The sequence below is a fragment of the Xenopus laevis genome, chromosome 6S (genome assembly GCF_017654675.1).
Source record: "Xenopus laevis strain J_2021 chromosome 6S, Xenopus_laevis_v10.1, whole genome shotgun sequence".
NCBI lineage: Eukaryota > Metazoa > Chordata > Amphibia > Anura > Pipidae > Xenopus > Xenopus laevis.
Genome location: NC_054382.1, coordinates 117,504,592 through 117,525,796, shown reverse-complemented (window position 1 = coordinate 117,525,796; position 21,205 = coordinate 117,504,592). Strand labels below are relative to the sequence as shown.

The 21,205-nt window shown below is 41.5% G+C and overlaps 1 protein-coding gene across 3 annotated transcripts in view; it reads left to right on the top strand.

Moving 5' to 3' along the window:
* Nucleotides 1–7,251: 7,251 nt before the first annotated feature.
* ncald.S (neurocalcin delta S homeolog) overlaps nt 7,252–21,205 on the top strand; it is a 69,564-nt gene continuing 55,610 nt past the window's right edge. Inside the window, exons 1-2 of one of the 3 annotated variants that reach the window (XM_041567949.1) lie at nt 7,268–7,615; nt 14,726–14,843. The gene's annotated coding sequence lies outside the window, so the exon portion shown is untranslated. Of the gene's footprint in view, nt 7,616–14,725; nt 14,844–21,205 lie in introns of all 3 variants that reach the window. The other 2 variants (XM_018223892.2, XM_018223891.2) reach the window with 2 other exon arrangements.

Below are 21,205 nucleotides of genomic sequence, written 5' to 3'. Positions count from 1 at the left end.
CATGTGTAAGTGATTTCAGTGCAAAAAAATGCACACATTAGCATTTTTAGACAGTAGGCTCGTGGGAGATGGTCATTTGGCCTTTACCTGGTATGAGGAGTTGACCAGGGCCATGAATGGACTCAACAGTATGAGCAAGGCCTTACATCAGGGATCCCAAACCTTTTTTACCTGTAAGCAACATTCAGATGTAAAAGGAGTTGGGGAGCAACACAAGCCTGAAAAATGTTCCTGGAGTGCCAAATAAGGGCTGTGATTGGCCGTTTGCCAGCCCCTATGTGGAATGTCAACCTAGCGGAATTTCATTTTGATAGTACTTCTGGTTTTTATGCAACCAAAACTTTTCTACAAGTAGTAATTCAAAAATAAGCTCCAGCATCGAGGCCATGGGGAGCAACATCCATGGGGTCAGAGAGCAACATGTTGCTCATGAGACACTGGTTGGAGACCACTGCCTTTTATGTTCTCATAGCCTATGCAAAGATATATGGCAAAGATTTCAGAGATGCCAACCTGGATCTGAAGTGATCCAGGTGTATCTCAGTCACAACTGCCTGGCGTTGTTGTTATGCTCCAGTTACATTCCCCTACCATGGTCCCTGCTCCACTGCTTCATACAATATTGGACTTTGGGTTATGATTCTATGCATTTTAGTGTAAGTGAGGGAGTAAATTAGGTTTTGGGTGCAATTTACTGACCGTGGTTAAGGGACCGGTTACTGAAGGTGACAAAGTAAGGGGGGGCTTAAACCAGGGTGGCTCTTGTAAAATATGGGTGATATAGACACAAGGTAGAGCAAATCAGTAAAGTGAAAAAAGTTACTTGAACACCTGCAGGTTTGTAATAACTCCTAATATCACCACAAAAAACTGAGGTGTGTAGGTAGTAGTCCCATACAAGTACAGACCCACTTTCCCCCACCTCCAGCAAACCAGTTCAGGTAAACAGCCACTTGGACTATATCATAACAATAGGACCATTAAAATGTAACCTTTAATAGCTAACTTAAAAAATGTCACACAGAGCACTGGGCATATGCCCACACAACACTTCAAACAACAGTAATGAAGACACAACTATCGCCTAAAGGTCACCTATGCCCCTGAGGAAGCAGTTGTGACTATGAAACGCGTAGGGCTGCATAGGTGGACGGTGGAGAACAAGTCCCCATCCGTTCCCTACGTAGACAGGTAGAATTGACTACTGGGGAATTGGGAATGGAAGGGTGGGTCAATTACACATTGGTACAGCCTCATTAGGGGCTGTATGATTACTGCACTATTTCGCATGATAGCGGGAACTAATTTACCCCACCAACCACCGTATGCTTTTCTTTTTAATATATGTTTTTAAGGCTAAAGTCCTGCACTGCTGACACTTGATTTTGGGCAGTGTGTCTTCATTACTGTTGTTTGAAGTGTTGTGTGGGCATATGCCAAGTGCTCTGTGTGGCATTTTTTAAGTTAGCTATTAAAGGTTAAATTTTAATGGTCCTATTGTTATGATATAGCCCAAGTGGCTGTTTACCTGAACTGGTTTGCTGGAGGTGGGGGAAAGTGGGTCTGTACTTGTATGGGACTACTACCTACACACCTCAGTTTTTTGTGGTGAAAATATGGATGACTTGATATGAACTATGCCAGCACATATCTCCTTGGGTATGTGAAAACCAGATGTACAGACATCTGAATTATGGGAAGACCATAGAGTTAATTTAAAGTAAGTAGCATATAATTAAGTAGCATGGTGATCCAAATTATAGAAGAATCCGTTATTCTGAAAACTGCAGGTCCCAAGTATTCTGGATAAAAGATCCCATACTATTCTGTACAAGATACAATTGACATTATGTAGATAAAATGCAACAAATATTTGTGTTAATGAACAGGATTCATATAAATGTATTGTAAAGTATGGAAGAGGTTGGTTGATGCTGCAAATAGAAGCTTTACCTGCTGCATCCCAAGCACCTTGTTTTGGGGACTGAAACAGTGTCCATGGCTAATGGCCATTAAACATATACAGAAACCAAACAACTAAGCTTCTTTAGCCTTGTATTTCATGCTGGCACAAGTTCCACATTTTTATTTCAATCCCCTGCCAATAAATATGGATGTTGCTGTAGCTCGAGTTCCTCTTGTGTAAGTTTTAAATCAAGCATTTCTTGCAGGTAATAAGATTCAGTGTATCAACTGCATGTCGGTTAGGGAGTAATCCAACCGTAGCTCCACGGTCTGCTGCTCCCACAGAAACACGACCTATTACTGCACAAGAACAAAAGGTGGTTTTCACGTGTGAGCGTTTAGCTTGCATGAATTATTCACTAAATCTGTCAACTTTCACAAATTTGGACTAATAAGCAAATAAAACCAAATGATAAGCAAGACACAGATTAGAGTGAAAATTCTACGGGGCAGGAACCAGGTCCGGACTAAGAATTAAAATAGGCCCTGGCATTTCAGGTACACAGAGGCCCAAACAGCCCACATAGAGTCCCTAACAGCCCCCACCAGCCCACTAAATACTGACTTTCTACTGGACCTTATAGCAGCCATTCTGGCATTTTCCAGAACCCACAGATTGCCAGTCCGGGCCTGGCAGGAACCTATTTCCTGTTGTCTATTTGCACCTCATCTTGATAACTGTATTTTGCAACTCTATGGGGGAAATCTAATAATATTCTCAAAAAGAACAAAAAAAAACCTTTGGAGGAAACGTAACTTATTCATTAAGAAGTTTTGTTACATACACTATAAACCAGGGGGCAGATTTATTACAGGGTGAAGTGGCTAGCGACTTTTCGCCAGAAATCACATCTGCAAGGACATTGGCAATTCACTAACAGGCGCAGGCATCAATTCGCTAGCAAAAAGAGACCTTCTGGCTGGCCTTTGAATGGTCACTAATCCGCAAACTCACTAAAGTGCAGATTTTACTGAACATTACCAGATTGCCAGATTTGACTTTGACCAGGCGAAGTGCTTAAAAGAAGTTAGATCTTCCTCAATCTGTCACTTACATCATATCCTGTGTGCCAAAAATGCATTAAAGTTCAAAAAACTATGGCGACTTTTCCTTTTTGGAACGGGATTGCTTGCAGAAGTCCTAACAAACTTTTTTTGGGTAACCGGTATTCTCCAGAGATTTCCAACCATATGGAACATTCATTTTACAGCTCGTGTGTAGGGCATTATATTAACTCTCTTTTCTTTATTAAGGTTCCCTGGACATTTGTAAAAAAAAGTGTTAACCAGTGGCGGAACTACCGGGGGAGCAGTTGGTGCGAGCGGGCCAGGGCCTGCACCCCCTCAGGGCCCCCCAGCAGCCCGAGCGCCACTGAAATGCGGGCAGTACGGAGGGGGGCGGGGCCCAGTTGCGCGTCTTTATAACAAAGACCTCCATACAACTTTAAATTACTCACCATATGCAAATTGACCTAAGATCACTAGCGAATTTTCGCTAGGCACAAATGAACACTAGCGCATCTTCGCTATGAAATGCTCGCACTGCTAGCGAAAAGGTGCCAGCATTCGGTGCCCAGGGTGCGACTTCGCACATTAGATGATTACATGCCAGTTGATTTCAATGTGTTAAGCGAATTTTTTGCTATTTCATGGCAGGACTGATCTATCTGACCCCATCTAAAAACAAGTGCTCTTTAAGACTTAAATGTACTGTTATTGCTACTTTTTAATATTCATCTTATTATTCAGGCCTCTGATATTCATAGTGCAGTCTTCATTCTGTCCAGTAACAGTTAGGGGGTTATTTATCAAAGTCTGAATGCCAAAAACTCAAAAAAATATATATTATAATTATAATTATAGAATCTGAATTTTTAGAGAAAAAAATAACTTTTTCAGAATTTATTTAACCCGGAAGGTGTAAAAAGTACTCAGACCTGCCAATTTCATGTAGAAGTCAATGGGAGAAGTTCCCGAAGATATCCTGATTTGCTCTGGGTTTCGGGCAAAAGTCGGAAAAAATTCTGAGTTTTTGGGAATCAAAATAGAAATTTTGTACAATTAATTTTTTTCACATTTTAATTTTCCTGCACAGGAAATTTTTGGAAAAATGTATTGATAAATAAGGGGGAAAAAAACTGTGCGGATTTGGTCGAACTATTTTACCGAAAATTATCAGAAATTTTTGTAAGAGAACAAAGCCCTTCACATAGACTAAAGCTGGCCATAGATGCAAAAATAAAGTTGTACAAAATAAAGGTTTGTATGATATTCAGACCATGTGTGCAGGCCCGGATTTGCGGCAAGGCCGCATAGGCCCGGGCCTAGGGCGGCAAAAAAATAGGGGCGGCATGCCGCCCAGCCACATTATGAGGACGTGTGTGATTACAGCAGCTGCGCCGGCGTTTTTTCGCCGGCGCACTGGGAAGGGGAGGTGAGGTGGGCGCTAGGACCGCGCGGCCGCCTGGTCGGACCGTGCGGCCTAGGGGCGCCCAACATTGAAATTCGGCGCTGCATGTGTGGATAATTCTTTTGTACCATGGCAGTTGGTCGTTTAGTCAATCTTACAGGTTAGAAACTTCTACTATCACTATTTGTCAGACATAACTTTCGTACAATTGCTGTCTGTTAATGCGTGGCCATCGTCTGATTTGTTATTTTTCCTACAGTTAGTGGTAGATCAGAAAATTGCAATGAATGTTCATTGGATTTAAATAAATCATGGCTACTTGAAAAAAGTCTTTATTTCTGGGGAATAATATGAAAACAACTGAACTGAAAAACGTGAAAGAATGTGGTAATGAACTTCAATCAGGCGCAGAAGTCTGCTGCAAAAGTTGTGCTGTTTGCCTGATTGAAGATCATTACCACATCCTTTCTCTTGTTTAACCTGGCTTTGATGGACGGAAGTGACGGAAATTGAACTAACCCTTGAATCCCTTAGCTATTCCTATTGAACAGAAAAAAATGTTCGGAAGGTGAACAAATCTGCTAGTCTATGGTCAGCTTTAGTATATTCTATTTTCTTTGAAGGTGCCAAATAAATGTCTTGCTTAAAACAATCAATGATACAGGCTACTGTGAACACTGCACACTGCAGCACTGTTGCATAGGTATAGGATCTGTTATCTGGAATCATGTTATTCAGAAAGCTCCGAATTACGGGATCGCTGTCTCCGATAGACTCCATTTCATTCAAATCATCCAAGTTTTAAAAAATGATTTCCTTTTTCTCTGTAATAATAAAACAGTAGCCCATACTAGAGCCAAACTAAGATAAAGTACAGTACATTATGCAGGCTATAGCTAGCAGGTACAGTACACAGGTATAGCTAGCAGGTACAGTCAGGGCCGCCATCAGGGGGGACAGGGGGGATAGTTGTAGGGGGCCCCGAGGGTAAGGGGGGGCCCGGCCACGCCACACTTACTTGATTAGCCGGGCCCCCCATCTTTCTGAAAGCTGCTGACTTCGGGAAGTCATGGACGTTTAAGGGGCCCTGACCACCAATTTTCTTATAATGTGGTGGGGGGGGGCCTGGCCACCAATTTGTTTTTCTCATGTGGGGTCCTAGCCACTAATATTTTCTGATGTCAGGCCTGGGTACAGTACAGTATACAGGTATAGCTAGCAAGTATAGTACAGTATGTAGGCTATAGCTAGCAGCCCCAGTACAGTATACAGGTATAACTAGCAGTACAGTACAGTATACAGATATAGCTAGCAGGTACAGTACAATATAAAAGTAGGTACAGTACAGTATACCTAGCAGGTACAGTACAGTATACAGGTATAACTAGCAGTACAGTACAGCATACAGGTATAACTAGCAGTACAGTACAGCATACAGGTATAGCTAGCAGGTACAGTACAGTATACAGGTATAACTAGCAGGTACAGTACAGTATACAGGTATAGCTAGAAGGTACAGTACAATATAAAAGTAGGTACAGTACAATATAAAAGTAGGTACAGTACAGTATACCTAGCAGGTACAGTACAGTATACAGGTATAACTAGCAGGTACAGTACAGTATACAGATATAGCTAGCAGCCCCAGTACAGTATAGAGGTATAGCTAGCAGGTACAGTACAGTATACAGGTATAACTAGCAGGTACAGTACAGTATACAGGTATAACTAGCAGGTACAGTACAGTATACAGGTATAACTAGCAGGTACAGTACAGTATACAGGTATAACTAGCAGGTACAGTACAGTATACAGGTATAACTAGCAGGTACAGTACAGTATACAGATATAGCTAGCAGCCCCAGTACAGTATACAGGTATAGCTAGCAGGTACAGTACAGTATACAGGTATAACTAGCAGGTACAGTACAGTATACAGATATAACTAACAGGTACAGTACAGTATACAGGTATAACTATCAGGTACCGTATACAGATACAACTAGCAGGTACAGTACAGTATACAGATATAGCTAGCAGGTACAGAACAGTATACAGGTATAGCTAGCAGGTACAGTACAGTATAAAAGTAGGTACAGTACAGTATGCAGATATAACTAACAGGTACAGTACAGTATACAGGTATAATACACAAAAGCCATGAATATCTTGTAAATTATATCCTTATAAACGGTGAGTAGTGATGTAATTTCTGTCACATGACTCACTAAAATTTGTGTATTATAATAAATAAAGTACCCCCAGTTGTAAAATATGAGGATATTATAAGTTACCTCGGAGTTCCATGACCTGTATAAAAACACTCGGCCTTCGGCCTCGTGTTTTTATATGGTCATGAAACTCCTCGGTAACTTATAATATCCTTATATTTTACAAGAGGGGGTACTTTATTCACTATATAACTATCAGGTACAGTACAGTATACAGGTATAACTATCAGGTACAGTACAGTACACAGGTATAACTAGCAGGTACAGTACAGTACACAGGTATAACTATCAGGTACAGTACAGTATACAGGTATAACTAGCAGGTACAGTACAGTATACAGGTATAACTATCAGGTACAGTACAGTATACAGGTATAACTATCAGGTACAGTACACTATTCAGGTTGGATAACAAAGGAGCAGCAGCAGGTGAGGGAAGCCTGTGCCAGGGCATCTAATGACTACAATGCGCACACAGTACAGGCTGAAGGATCTGACCTATTGAAATCTTTTTAGAACACTTTCTTTCGTTGCCAGGACAACCAGAGCTCTCTCTCTCTTTCTCTCTCTCTCGCCTGTCATGTGGCCATGTGACAAGAGAGCGTGACGTCATGTGGGGGCCGAGCCTGCGCTGGAAGCCACACACAGCCCAGAGGTTTGTAAATGTGTTGCACGGTGGGACCTACAGTGTGAGATCTCTGCTTCCTACTCTCGCTCCTGCTGCTTCGCACGCTCCGCTGGAGAATGGACTATTGAATCCCCCATCAGCCCCGCTGTAAGTCTCTGCGCTCCCCCGTGCCCGCGATTGCGCCGCTGAATGTTAGTCGCTTCAAGTCCAAGCGCTCTCTATTCGCTTCTCTTTTCTTCACGAGCAACTTTGTGCGTGCGGGACAGCGGCACTTTGCACCCATGCAGCGGCGGGAATAAAGTCGGGCGCAACGTGTGTACTCGGGCAGGAGCTGTCGCACTGGGGCCGATCAGCAGGAAGAAGTGAAGTCTTTGGCTTTGAGTGAGTACATGGCTTTCTGCGTCTTTTTCTGCCTTTATCTCCTGTGCCTGGTCTCTGTGGGGCTTTGCTATTGAAAGTTCTTCAGTGTTGAGAGCTCAGTTTTGCTGGGAACAACTGCAGCACTTCTGTCACACGGAAATATTCATTTTGTGCACAAAACGGATTCTGTGATTCCTAGGAATATCCTTTTATATATATATTTGGTTTTACCAGGGCTTTAAAAACAGAATTCTGACACATCAAGTCATTGTAGATGACAAGAAAATGTGATACATTAACATTTTTGTCACTTTCTCCTGCTCAGGCGCCTTTAAGGCAGAGATTCGGGGAGATTAGTCGTCCTGTGACAAATCTCCTTTTCTTCGGGGCGATTTATCTCCCCGAACTGCCTTCCCACCAGCTAGAATGAAAATCGCCGGCAGCATGGTGAGCACTTCTTTTGCTGAAGTCGCCCGAAGTTTCCTCGTGAGGCGACTTCGGAAAATGAAGCCCTCCAAGTGCCATCCCGCTGGCAATTTACATTCTAGCCGGCGGGATGCAGTTCAGGGAGATTAGTCGCTCCAGCGCTCCACCGACAAACCTCCTTTTCTTCAGGGCAACTAATGTCCCCGAACTGCCTTCCCGCCAACTAGAATAAAAATCACCGGCAGGATGGCAAGCATTTTATTTTCCGAAACCACTTGTGAGGCAACCACGGAAAACAAAGCACTCCGAGTGCCATCCCGCTGCCGATTTTCATTCTAGCCGGCGGGAAGGCAGTTCGGGGAGATTAGTCGCCCTGAAGAAGAGGAGGTTTGTCGCTGGAGCGACTAATCTTACCGAACTGCCTTCCCGCTGGCTAGTATGAAAATCACCGGCAGGATGGCGAGCATTTCATTTTCCGAAGTCGCCCGAAGTTTCCTCTTGAGGCAACTTCGGAAAATGAAGCACTCCGCGTGCCATCCCGCTGGCGATTTACATTCTAGCCGGCGAGAAAGCAGTTCAGGAAGATTAGTCGCCTCGAAGAAAAGGACATTTGTTGCCGGGCGACTAATCTCCCTGAACTGACTGCGTGTCTCTGTTCTTATACGCATAGGAGGTTTGCTGACACCCGCAGCTTTCCACAATGTACCCCTGTTTTTGTAAATACATGCACTTACATAGATACGGAATTACTTATGAGACAGGAGACCAGGGAATGTGCATTGATTAATTGGCCAAATCAGTAGCACTTCCATTGTATTTAAACACATTTTTACTTGTAGTGCTCCCACAACCTTCCTTTTTTATAATAAGCATTCCCTCACTTAATATTTTAACATGAGTGCAAGCTGCTTTTGTACCTGGTAAGAAAACTAACCACAAAATAACAATAAATATAGAGATTAAAGGAACAGCAACATCAAGAAATGAAAGTGTTTTAAATGAATACAAATATAATGAGGTGTTGCCCTGCATTGGTAAAACTGGTGTGTTTGCTTCAGAAACACTACAATAGTTTATATAAATAAGCTGCTGTGTAGCAATGGGGGCAGCCATTCAAAGGAGAAAAGGCTCAAGTTATAGCAGATAAACTCTGTAGAACATAATGGTGTTATCTGTTATCCACTATTTAACAGTGCCATATAGACATTTTTCAATTTCCGACATTTCTACACAGCAGCTTGTTTATATGAACTATAGTAGTGTTTCTGAAGCAAACACACCAGTTTCACCAGTGCAGGGCAACACTACATGATATTTTCATTACTTTAAAACACTTTCATTGTTTAGTGTTACTGTTACTTTAAGATGATAGAATTTCTTTTAAAGCGATAACGTTTATTATATTCCCCTGCTGAAATCTGTTCGTTTAGTAACTCGACATTGTCACACACATCATTTGCCCTAGAGCCGCGTTGTCATTAATGAGGGCAGACAGACCTGATGAAATGCTTTGCACTTTTTGCTGGCAGTTAGTTAATCATTTTATGGGGCTGATTTGCCTGTGGCTGACGCTGCTAGGGCGTATGGTGCTAGAAATGTAGGGAGAACGAGGAATCCACCTGGGTCCCTTTGTGAGAAACATAGATAAAAGTCTGATTATGTAAGACATCTAGCTGCATCACCTGACAATCAAAGGAATGCAGGGAGTTGTAGTTTATTACAGCTGGTGAGCATCCCTGGTTTATTTAGTTTCTGCCCTCCCTTTTATGGGGACCCCCACATTAGTCTCAAGCCCCATGCAAAACTAGAGACATATTTTAAATAACTGTAATCTAAAACTTTAAGTTTCCCGTTGCCCAGAGAACTATATATATATATATATATATATATATATATATATATATATATATATATATATATATATATATCAGTGTATTATGCCGGATATGGACATAGGAAGTATAAATTTAGAATCCATCCTTTAGGAAATGTTTTAACATTTCAAAGGTAGTGAACTGCGTGCCTCTTGTTTCAAGTAAAATTTGTACAGATTTCAGGTTATGTACAGTAGCAAAAAAAAAAGATTTATATATAGATTTTAGGTTTTTTTTCCCACCTGATCAGTGATCTAAGTTTGAAGGATTTTGTCACATTTACTCATCGAGTGTTGCTAGTTAGCAAACACAGACTGGGGAGAGATACAGTTACAAAGGCTGATCTAGAGAAACCTTGAACTTTAAAGCTAATATTTGAAATGAAATGCCTTATTGAGTAATTCTGCCAGAGTATTTGTGTTGTAAGATGCGTTTCTATATATAAATATAATCCTAAATTATTTTCCATACACTATATATACATTGCACGTGTAAATGTTAATGAAAAGCTGTATAGTAGAACCCCGATTTTATCTTTCCTGGGGGACTGCATCAAAACAGCGTAAGTTCCAGGAAAACGTAAAATATGGGAAAAAACAAAAAGCCACCACTTGCCTGTATTGGACCATGTAAAAACAGTGTGATTTTCAAGGAAACTGTTAAATCTGGTACGTAAAATTGGACTTCTGCTGTATCTATCCCTTTCTATATTCCTGCACTGCTGCTCCAGACTATATGCACCACTGAAAGAATGTAGCTCTCCTGCAGCCAAGACTCCAGTTCCCGAAATCCCTGGCATTTAATTCTTTAGTTGTATTTTGGCATAGTGCTCCAATCTGCAGAAAAGTCCATTATCTAGAAAACCCTAATTCCCATGCCTTCTGGACAATTGATCTCATACCTTTACTTAATCACATTCATGGATTTGTTACTTTGGTGTCATTACATTTCCATATCTGCTCTGCTTTTCCTTCTATTTAAAGGGCTAGTAAAGTCTAATTCAAAATATTAGGCACCCGGTCAATTAGTCCTTTAAAACAAAACAATTATCCTTTTACTTTGCCTTTTTCAGAGGGCCAGTGCTACTTTTGGTTCTGTTTTGCAGCCGATTATATTGGCGTAATGCATTTGGCAGCTCTCGTTTGGGTTTATCCCTTTTTCAAAATATTTAATCCTTTGGCAGCAATGTGACTCTCGCTGTTTAAAGGACTTTCTATTGAATTATTATGGTATAGAAAGAATTATAATAAACTGCCACAGAGCTCCAGGGTACTGATGGGTTACTGGTTGTTGTTTCTAGGCCTAGGGGCAGTTACATATAGAGTGTTAGTATCTGTATATACAGGGGTGTCCGTTCTTTGTTGCTCCATATTTTGCTGAGCTACAGCTCCATACGTGGCTGCTTGGGTTAAGTTAAAATTGTGGTTCATCAATGTGAGTGTGCATCCCTCGATTTAAATTAACAGTAACACAAAAATGAAAGTGTTTTAAAGCATCGAAAATATAATGAACTGTCACTTTGTGCTGGTACAACTGGTATGCCTGCTTCAGAAACACTACTGTAGTTTATATAAACAAGCTGCTGTGTAGTCATGGAGGCAGCCAGTCAAAGCTGAAAAGGGAGAAAAGGCACAGGATATGCGGCAGATAACAGATAACCTTGTAGTATACGGGAGAAATTATCTGTTATCTATTGTATATCCTGTGCTTGAAAGGCTGCCCACATGGCTACACAGCAGCTTGTTTATATAAACTATAGTAGAGTTTCTGAAGCAAAAAAAAACGTTTTACCAGTGCAGGGCAACACTGCATTATATTGTCATTCCTTTAAACCTTTTCATCTTTTGACATTACTGTTCCTTTAAGAAAGTCTTTCAACGCTCCACTTAATGCAGTGAATCCAAAACTGTGGGGGAGCAGCTTGAAGGTAAGATAGGGTGATGATTTGGTTGACAACGGATGTGATGTGCTATATATTGTAAGAACTATGGCAGATACACCAGTGGAACAGTATAGAACCCCGCTTTTAAGTCTTTCAAGTGACCAATCAAAACAAACTTAAATCTGGGAATAAAATTTAACTGAATGGACGGGCACAGGGAAATGCAAATTAAGGTGATGTAAAATTAGGGTTCTACTGTATCCACACTGAACTCGGGGAAGCCCTGACCAAAGCTGAGACCTTTCAAAGGGATCATGAACTGAAAAAGTCCTACAACCACTGACTTAAAGTGATACTGACACAAAAAACTACTTTTTAAAATATGAATGTACATTAAAAGTTACCTATAGTTCATGTTGGTCGTTTTTTTGCTGAGAGGTTTGTTTTGTAAGTAATTGTTAGTTGAAGTTTCTAAACCTGACTGACTATTTTGTCAACCTGACTTAGAGTCCTGCAGTGGGTCGGGTACCCGCGGGTTACCTGCAAAAACCTGCGGTACCCTGCGGGTTGCAGGTGGAAGTTTTCGGGAGCAGGTATAGACACGGGTCGGCGGTTCTCCAGGTTTGTGGGTCAGGTCACGGGTCTTCTCCATGGCGAGTTTTACTCTTTTTTTTCCCCCCTAAGTATGTGGGTTGCGGGTCATGAGTCGGGTTCGGGTTTACCAAATTGGTTCCGCGCACTGACTGTCCAATCTCAGCCTGTCCGTTAAAGTTTCTAATGCTACCAAACTCCTGCTGCACAAATATGGCAGCCCCCTCATACAGGAACATGGGGCATCAGACAGGTAATGTAAAAGCATTGTGCAAATACTTTATGGCAAAGTTATATGTAGCTTCCAAAGGCAATATTATGATAGATGTAAAAAAAGTTTAAATTCTGGTGTCAGTATCCCTTTAATGTTTTTTCAAAGCTTCACTTTATGTATATCCAAAGCTTGTGGACGATATGCGGACATGACTTTCTAGGGGGGTTGCGGGTCAGGTGGAGAATTAGGGATGTAGCTTCTGTATATTGGGCAGTGTGCGGGTCATTAGTGGAGCAGGGAGTCGTATACTTCCAACGGGCAGATTTTTTTCCCAGTGCAGTAAAGGTGGCCATACACGGGCCGATAAAAGCTGCCGACAGACCGTGTCGGCAGCTTATTGGCCCGTGTATGGGGGCCCCCGACGGGCTTCCCCGATCGAGATCTGGCCGAAAGTCGGCCAGATCTCGATCGGATGGGGTTAAAAATCCCGTCGGATCGCGGCCGCATCTGTTCGTTGATGTGGTCCCGCGATCCGACCGCCCGTTTGGCGAACGCTAGGATCCGATCGTTGGGCCCTAGGGCCCACGATCGGATCAGCCCGATATTGCCCACCTCAAGGTGGGCATATCGGAGGGAGATCCGCTCGTTTGGCGACATCGCCAAACGAGCGGATCTATCCGTGTATGGCCACCTTTACCTGTCTCAACCAATCACTGATTACATTTGTTAAGTGTATTGAAAGTAGGATAATGAAAGCACATCTCTGGTTGGTTGCTGTGCCCATTGTTGGTAAAGGAGCCAAGTGGAAGCTTTTTAGTGAGTTTTACAAGTGTGGCCATTCTGACGTCTGATGGAGTGTTTTACACACCAGTAGTAGCTGTTTGGCTCTTTCATACCTCCCAACTGTCCTGTTTTTTGCGGGAGAGTCCCGATTTTGACAGCTCAGCCCGCAGTCCCGGGTTTCTTGTTGAAATGTCTGAGTTTCTCTTTGATCTCCTGCACTGACGCCAGAAAAAGATACAATGTTTATGAAACTTAATTAAAATAAGAGGCTTTTTGGCAGAGAGCCCAGAGCTGCACTTGTATACTTTTGTAACAGTTTAAGATAATGAAAGATACAAATGTACTTATTTAAGATAAGCAGGTCTCTCTTGGGGAATTGAGACTCCCAGCTTAAAGGACAATTTCAGCTTCATGAGCACAACTGTTATAACACATAAAACATGACACTAAATGTCCAGAAATGTGTTCAAACTAGGGATGCACCGAATCCAGGATTGGTTCGGGATTCTGCCTTTTTCAGCAGGATTCGGCTTCGGCCAAATCCTTCTGCCCGGCTGAACCAAATCCAAATCCTAATTTGCATTACAAGGAAGTAAAAAATGTTTTCCCCTTCCCACCCCTAATTTGTATATGCAAATTAGGGTTCGGTATTTGGCCGAATCTTTCACAAAGGATTCGGGGGTTCGGGGGCCAAATCCAAAATAGTCGATTCAGTGCATCCCTAGTTCAAACTTTCATAACCTGCTACATTTTGTAAAATGGACATGGTAATTAGGGGGTGTTTCCATAAAATGAGCGTGGTCAAAAATGTTGGTGCGCTACGCATGTCTGATTTTTTATTCCCAATTTTCAAAGGTTGAGAAGTATGCTCTATTAGGGATGCACCGAATCCACTATTTTTGATTCGGCTGAACCCCCGAATCCTTCGCGAAAGATTTGGCCAAATACCGAACTGAATCTGAATCCTAATTTGCATTGGAGTGGGAAAGGGAACATTTTTTTTATTTCCTTGTTTTGTGACAAAAAGTCAAGTGATTTCCCTCTCTGCCCCTAATTTGCATATGCAAATTAGGATTCCGTTCGGGCGAAGCCTGGATTCGGTGCATCCCTACTCTTTATATTTTCTGCGTTCCTGAGATTGACTCCTGAAACAGTGCAGCAGACTTGGAGGAGAACTCTTGCTACTTTGTTTTAAGAGTCAGATTTAGAGAACATGGATATAGATAAAGACTGTTTTTAATAGCATTTAGAACTAACTTTAAAACCATTGCAAATTTATAACGAATGTATGTTTTGAATTGTCATAGAATTACATTTTCTTTCATTATGCTAAAATGATTTTTGCATACTTTTTATTGTAGGAGCTGAGCTTTTCCACAGCTTTCCTATCTACAACTTTTGTAGAAGTTCTGGCAGAGTGAAGGGTCAATAGACCTAGAAAGGCAGGCAAGTGGAAGTCACAGTGAAAAGAGGAAACGAGTTAGTAAATGTTCAAGGTTTTTTCTTTGTTCTGTAACCTCCTATATGTTACACTGTATCTACTGTAGGTCGATACAATCATTGTGGACATTGAAACATAGAGTAAATAATGGTGTAAGGCAAATGTGCCTTGTTCTCCCGCACGTCAGATCTGCTATAAACATAGGGTATGGGCCTCGCCCGAGTTGAACAAAGGATGCGTTTGTACACGGCTCTCTTTTCAGCAGAATCTTCAATGTAATGTAAAGCATTTCCTGTACTGTCAATGTATTTATAATGAGTGTACACATCAGGGCTATACGTGCCTATTCTTAGCAGTTTAATTACTATAGTTTAATCCTACAAGCAGTGTATTCATCTTGCTTTTATTGTGACCCGCGTAAAAACGAGGAATTCCATTAAAGTAATGTATACAATTAAAGGAATGCGTTCCCCCGCGGGAGGTCCAGTTGCACATATGGATATAGATGTAGACATTGCAAAGTATAATGACTAAACCTAACAGGAGGCTTTTGTGAGGAGAGGGCAGGATTAGTAAATCCTCTACAAAAGATAGGGAAGCCCTGCAACAGGAACATCATACATTCTTATCATATTTTTGACAATCCATTTTGTGACTGAAAGACCAGAAGCCAAATAATAATGCAGACGAATTGGCAGATTTAGATGATTTACTATATGGGCCTTTTAGTTCGGGTCTGCTGTACAGTAGCCTAAGGCTCATGGTAAACGTAATGATACATGGTCCTAAACTGGCCAAACCTTCTCATGAGGGTTGCCAAACAAGTGGATCTGGATGCCCTTTGGCCACCCACATTTTTCGGACATTTTTGACTGATTTGATTGTTGGCCCTCATACATAGGGACTGAGGAGCCTACAGTACTGTTGAATGAGGATTGCACCAATGTGGACCATGTTGGATGGAAAAATCAAACCTGTTAGGAGCATTTATTGGCCTGTAAGTGGCCACCTTAAGGCTTATGGCACAGGCAGAAAAGCTCTCAGAATTGCCCCATTCCACCTCCTGCTTTTTACCACTGTAAGATTAAATACTGGCACCTTCCATGGGTAACAACAAGCAGAGTATCAGCGGGAGCTGGGGACCTCTGCGGCTATTTGGTTGGGTGAGTTTGGAGCAGAGCTGGTCTAAAAGCATGCTTAGATTTGATCAGGCAGTTTGGCAATTTTAATCATACACGCCACATTATCAGTTCACAGATTGGATGTGTTTGAAAAGTTGAGTGGGCAGTGCATCAGTATTTGCAAGTTAGTCGGCAGATGAGGAAATAGAGAGGGGCTGGAACAGTAGAAGCGGCATATACATGTATGGCCACTTGCACGGTATCCATCCACTCAACCCATGGGCCAATCCGTTCCGTGGAATCAAAAATAACCCAATGTCTTTGCATCTTTAGTTGTATTCTTATATAAGCTCTATCTGAGGTTAACATTTCTCTTTTTCCCATAACTCATTTCATCAAAAGATGGTGTTTTCCACAGTATATGTCTGTATCACACAGAGCTATATACTTGTGCTCATGTGGGGTGGTGCATGGAGTCATTAGAGGACAGATAGCTGTATGAGCTCCTGCCTCGTGAATAATGCTGCATGTGATAGCATTGTGCCATTTAGCTGCAAGTAGCAAAGGGATAATTGCAGCTGCAGATATCTGTGTTTGGGTGAGTGGGCTGAGGGCACACACAGCAATGGTTTATTACTCGTTAACCGTAGGAATGGAGAGAGGGTGAATTGGTAGGTAAGGATGTCCTGTGAGCTGCCTTCATACCACTGGAATACAAATAATTTCACATCAAATGGAACATAGCCGTTCCCGAGGGATTTACCATCTTTTGAGAAATGATGTGTAATTGCTTTGATCCCTTTCTGTGAGCTATATGTCAGTAGCACTATGTCAACTCCACTCCAGTGTTTGGCTGGGCAGTGGTTTCCGTTTTGCTCATAATCAGATGTAGGAAAAGTTACAAACAAAACGAAAGCTACTTGCTTGTTTCTATTTAGGGCCTGGTATATACTCTGAAAATGCTCATTCAGCACATTAGGAACATGTCAGCAGGGCAGCGGTCCCCTTAAAGACAGAAGTCCCTTGTATTGGACATTGGTTCCAGGCCCCCCATTTTACTTCATAGTTCTTTTTCACAACTGAAAATGCTGCATCAAAATATCTGTAATACAATTAATGTCACAATGCCAGCACGGGCAATTTTGATGCTATTTTCACTTGAAAGCAGTCTATAGGGTAAAACTTTTGTCTGTTTTCAGTGGGTAAAATGTGATGAGCAAAAAACCACCTTAAAACTGGGCAGTGTGCGACTGCTCTAAAGATTATGAAGTCTTAAATAAAGACTAGATAGAAAATAAAGGAAGGTATAAAGTGAGACTTGGCAGCTTATTGGCTCCCTCCAGGCAGAGTTGGCAGCTTATTGGCCCCGAAAACATCAACTATAAAGGCAGAGTTTGTGCTACTGCCACATTAAAGAAAATGTAAATAGTACCACTCAAAAAGTAATTACTAAGTCAAAAATACAAAATTGTTGTTAAAGGACATGTAAAGGCAAAAAAATAAAATCCCATTTTTACTTTCTTTAAAGAAAAAGAAACCTATCTCCAATACACTTTAATTAAAAAATGTGTACCGTTTTTATAAGAAACCTGACTGTATGCAGTGAAATTCTCCCTTCATTTACTGCTGTGGATAGGAATTGTGAGATGGTCCCTAACTGCTGAGCAGGGAAACAATCATACTTATGAACAGCAGGGGGAGCCCCCGCCTTACTTCCCAGCCATGCAGAACTCAAGCCGCTTTGTTTATGACGATCCATAAGCAGCCCAGACCACACTGAGCATGTGCACAGTCTTAGTCTTGCAAAGATGTTTAACAAAGTTACAAGATGGTGACCCCCTGTAGCCAACTTTGAAAGCATAAATTATTTGTTTGATTAGGCTTGTGGTGCAGTAAGTTCATGTTTATATTTAGTATACAAAATACAGCATTTCTAGCCTTATTCTATTTTAGACTTTACATGCCCTTTAAGTTGGTAAAGGAGGATTCACTCACAGTTCACCTCAGTCCCAAGGTGCAAAGTCCAAAACACTGTATCCAAAAAGAATGTGAGGACCTCCAATAATAAAGAAACAAAGATATAAAAAGTAGAAAAATGTATTAGGACATAAGACCTAACGCGTTTTGTGCCTATTGGGGCACTTACTCATAGGCTAAATGGCACACCCCTTTACTACAGCCCCTTTATAACATGTGTACAGGGATGTGCCATTTAGCCTATGAGTAAGTGCCCCAATAGGCACTAAACGCGTTAGGTCTTATGTCCTAATAAATTTTTCTACTTTTTATATATTTGTTTCTTTATTATTGGAGGTCCTCACATTCTTTTTGGATACAGTGTTTTAGCTTATTGGCCCCCTCTAGGCAGAGTTGGCAGTTTATTGGCCCATGTATGGGGCTTTCCAACCCCCTGCATCTCTATTGGGCAGATTTGTAAACCCCATTACTCATGGAGTCCTTGCCCAGCAGTTCTCTGTTGGCCCACAGTAAGACCTTGATGGGATGAGAATGATTTTATGAGACAGAACAATGGTTTGATTTGCAAGGCAGACTCTGTGATTGTCAGATACAGCATTGTGTTTGTGTCTATTTCATTTACAAGCAGAGGAATGAAAGCACAATTGAAACAGCCAAACATAAGAGTGAGTTAAACTTTATAAGTATATATAACGTATATTATGTAACATTAAAGGACTCTGTCCTTATTCCGGCTGTTGCTTGTACTTTGCCAGAGCTTATTACATGCTACACACTCTTGTGGATGAGCGTTCACCCCCACATTCCTTTTCTTACAGTTGGGCATAGCATTATTTGGTGCATTTTTATTCATAGGCATTTTTTGTTTTACATTTTTAGATTGCACCAAACTGTTCATTGGTTGCTAAGGGTTAGTAGACCAAAGAAAACTTTTCTTCTTGCAAAGTTGTGCTTTTCTCGCCCTACGTATTGCACACTGATGATGCCTTACATCCATGGGAAGATATAACATCTCAATCTGATGACTTGCCTGATCTGTGGCAGATGCGCAGGAAGACTATGCATGCTGATTGGGCATTCATTAGTGTCAGGCTTCTAGCAAGACTTAACTGCAGACGGATCAGACTGTCCGGCACAACTAGCCTTGCCTTTTCTCACACATACAATTGCCATTGATTTTTCTTTGTAAAGGGGTCTCATGCAGAGCTCTGTCAGGATTAGGCATTGTTAAGAAGAATTGATTGGCTCTAGTTTTGGTACCTTTATTGGAAGTTACCATAGTAACGGCAGCAGCAGAATCAGACAGTTGGAATGCACCAAGGCAGCGTCAGACTGGTTAAATAATTGAAGAACTCTTGCATCTCCCGGGTTCATGAGATATGTCTTTCAATATTATATATCTATATCTATCTATATCTATATTACAGTAAACGGCTTTTTTACATTTTTAAACAGCGGTTTGATCTGTCATCTTCATGTTGGGAGTTGTAGTTCTACTGCATTAGAATGACTGCATGTTAGAACTCCTCGTTCTGGTATCTCTGTATAGAACTTCTTAGCACAGCTTATAAATATGAATATGCCCCTGGAATACATGCAGTATAGCCTAGCATTGTGCTATGCAACATCCTCAAGTGAATCCTGGAATTCTTCATGTTGGGCCAAACTATTGTCCAAACTCAGAACAACTGAAGCAACACTTTTTCATTGGCAGTTGATGTGTTTTTTTCTCAAATTGCATTATGCAAATTAGGGGTTGGTATTCCATGGAATCTTGGGAGGATTTGGTGTTTGGCTGAATGCAGACATTTTGAGTTTGAGGCATTCCCCAATATTTAAAGCCATGGTTTACCTTTTAGTTAACTTTTAGTATGTTAATTCTAAGCAGCTTTTCAATTGGTCTTCATTATTTATGTTTTTTATAGTTTTTGAACTATTTGCCGTCTTCTTCTGACTCTCTCCAGCTAAAAACTAGGGATGCACTGAATCCACTATTTAGGATTTGGCCGAACCCTTTGTGAAAGATTAGGCCGACTACCGAACTGAATCCTAATTTGCATATGCAAATTAGAGGCGGGAAAGGAAAACGTGGAAAAAGAATGTTTTACTTCCTTGTTCTGAGATGAAAAGTCACGATTTTCCTTTCCCGTATTCGATTCAGCCACTCACAAGGATTTGTATCCTGCTGGAAAAGGCCGAATCCTCCCCAAATCCCAAACCGAATCCTGGATTCGGTGTATCCCTACTAAAAATGAATGCTTTGTAAGGCTACAAATGTATTGTTATTGCTCATCTTTCTATTTACACCCTTTCCTTTTCATATTCCAGTCTCTTATTCAAATCAATGCATGGTTGCTAGGACAATTTGGACCCTAGCAACCAGATTGCTGAAAGTGCAAACTGGAGAGCTGCTGAATAAAAAGTTAAACAACATAAAAATCACAGATAACAAGAAATGAAAACCAATTGCAGATTGTCTCAAAATATCACTCTCCACATCATACTAAGGGTCAGGGCACATGGTCAGATTCGGGAGATGAGTCGCCCGATGACAAATCTCCTCTTCTTTGGGGTGACTAATCTCTCCGAACTGCCTCCCGCCGGCGATTTTCATTCTTTCGGGGAGATTAGTTGCCCCAAAGAAGAGGAGACTAAAATGCCTGCAATTCAGGGCGTACGGAGGGGGGCGGGGGCCCGGCTGCGCGTCACGCACCAGCGCCCGCCCCCTCTAGTAACGGTACTGGTTGAGGTTTTTAAAAGATCCGATCCTCATCGTGAGACCACGATTTTCTCGGAACGATCGTAGGAATTGACCTTCAACTAAAAAGACCAATTTGCAAGGAAAACAAAGGGGAGCTGCCTGCTTGGCCCTGCAAACATAGATAGATTGCACTGGGACCGACAAAGATTTTTTAACCTGGCCGATCAATTTCTTGACAGATGTCGGCCGAAAAATCGTAAGTTGGTCGATCATTCGAATCCCACTAACCGCACAATAATTTCGAAGGATTGGCCGGACTTTGCTAAAATCGGTCATTCGGCAAGAAGAAACATTGTGTCTATGGGGAGCTTTAGGGTCAGTTTAGTTGGACCCAAATAATCCTAAATGTTTGAGAAGAAACCAGAGTACCCAGAGGAAACCCATGCAAGAATAGGGAGAATGTTAATCCTTGGAGTGCCCTGGCTGCAGTTGAACCCCATGACTTCTAAAATCATCTATCTTTGTGGATTGTATTAAGACAGTATTCTAAAAAGTTAACCTCTTGTTTGTGGTATTAAGGCAGTGCTATGTACTGTATATA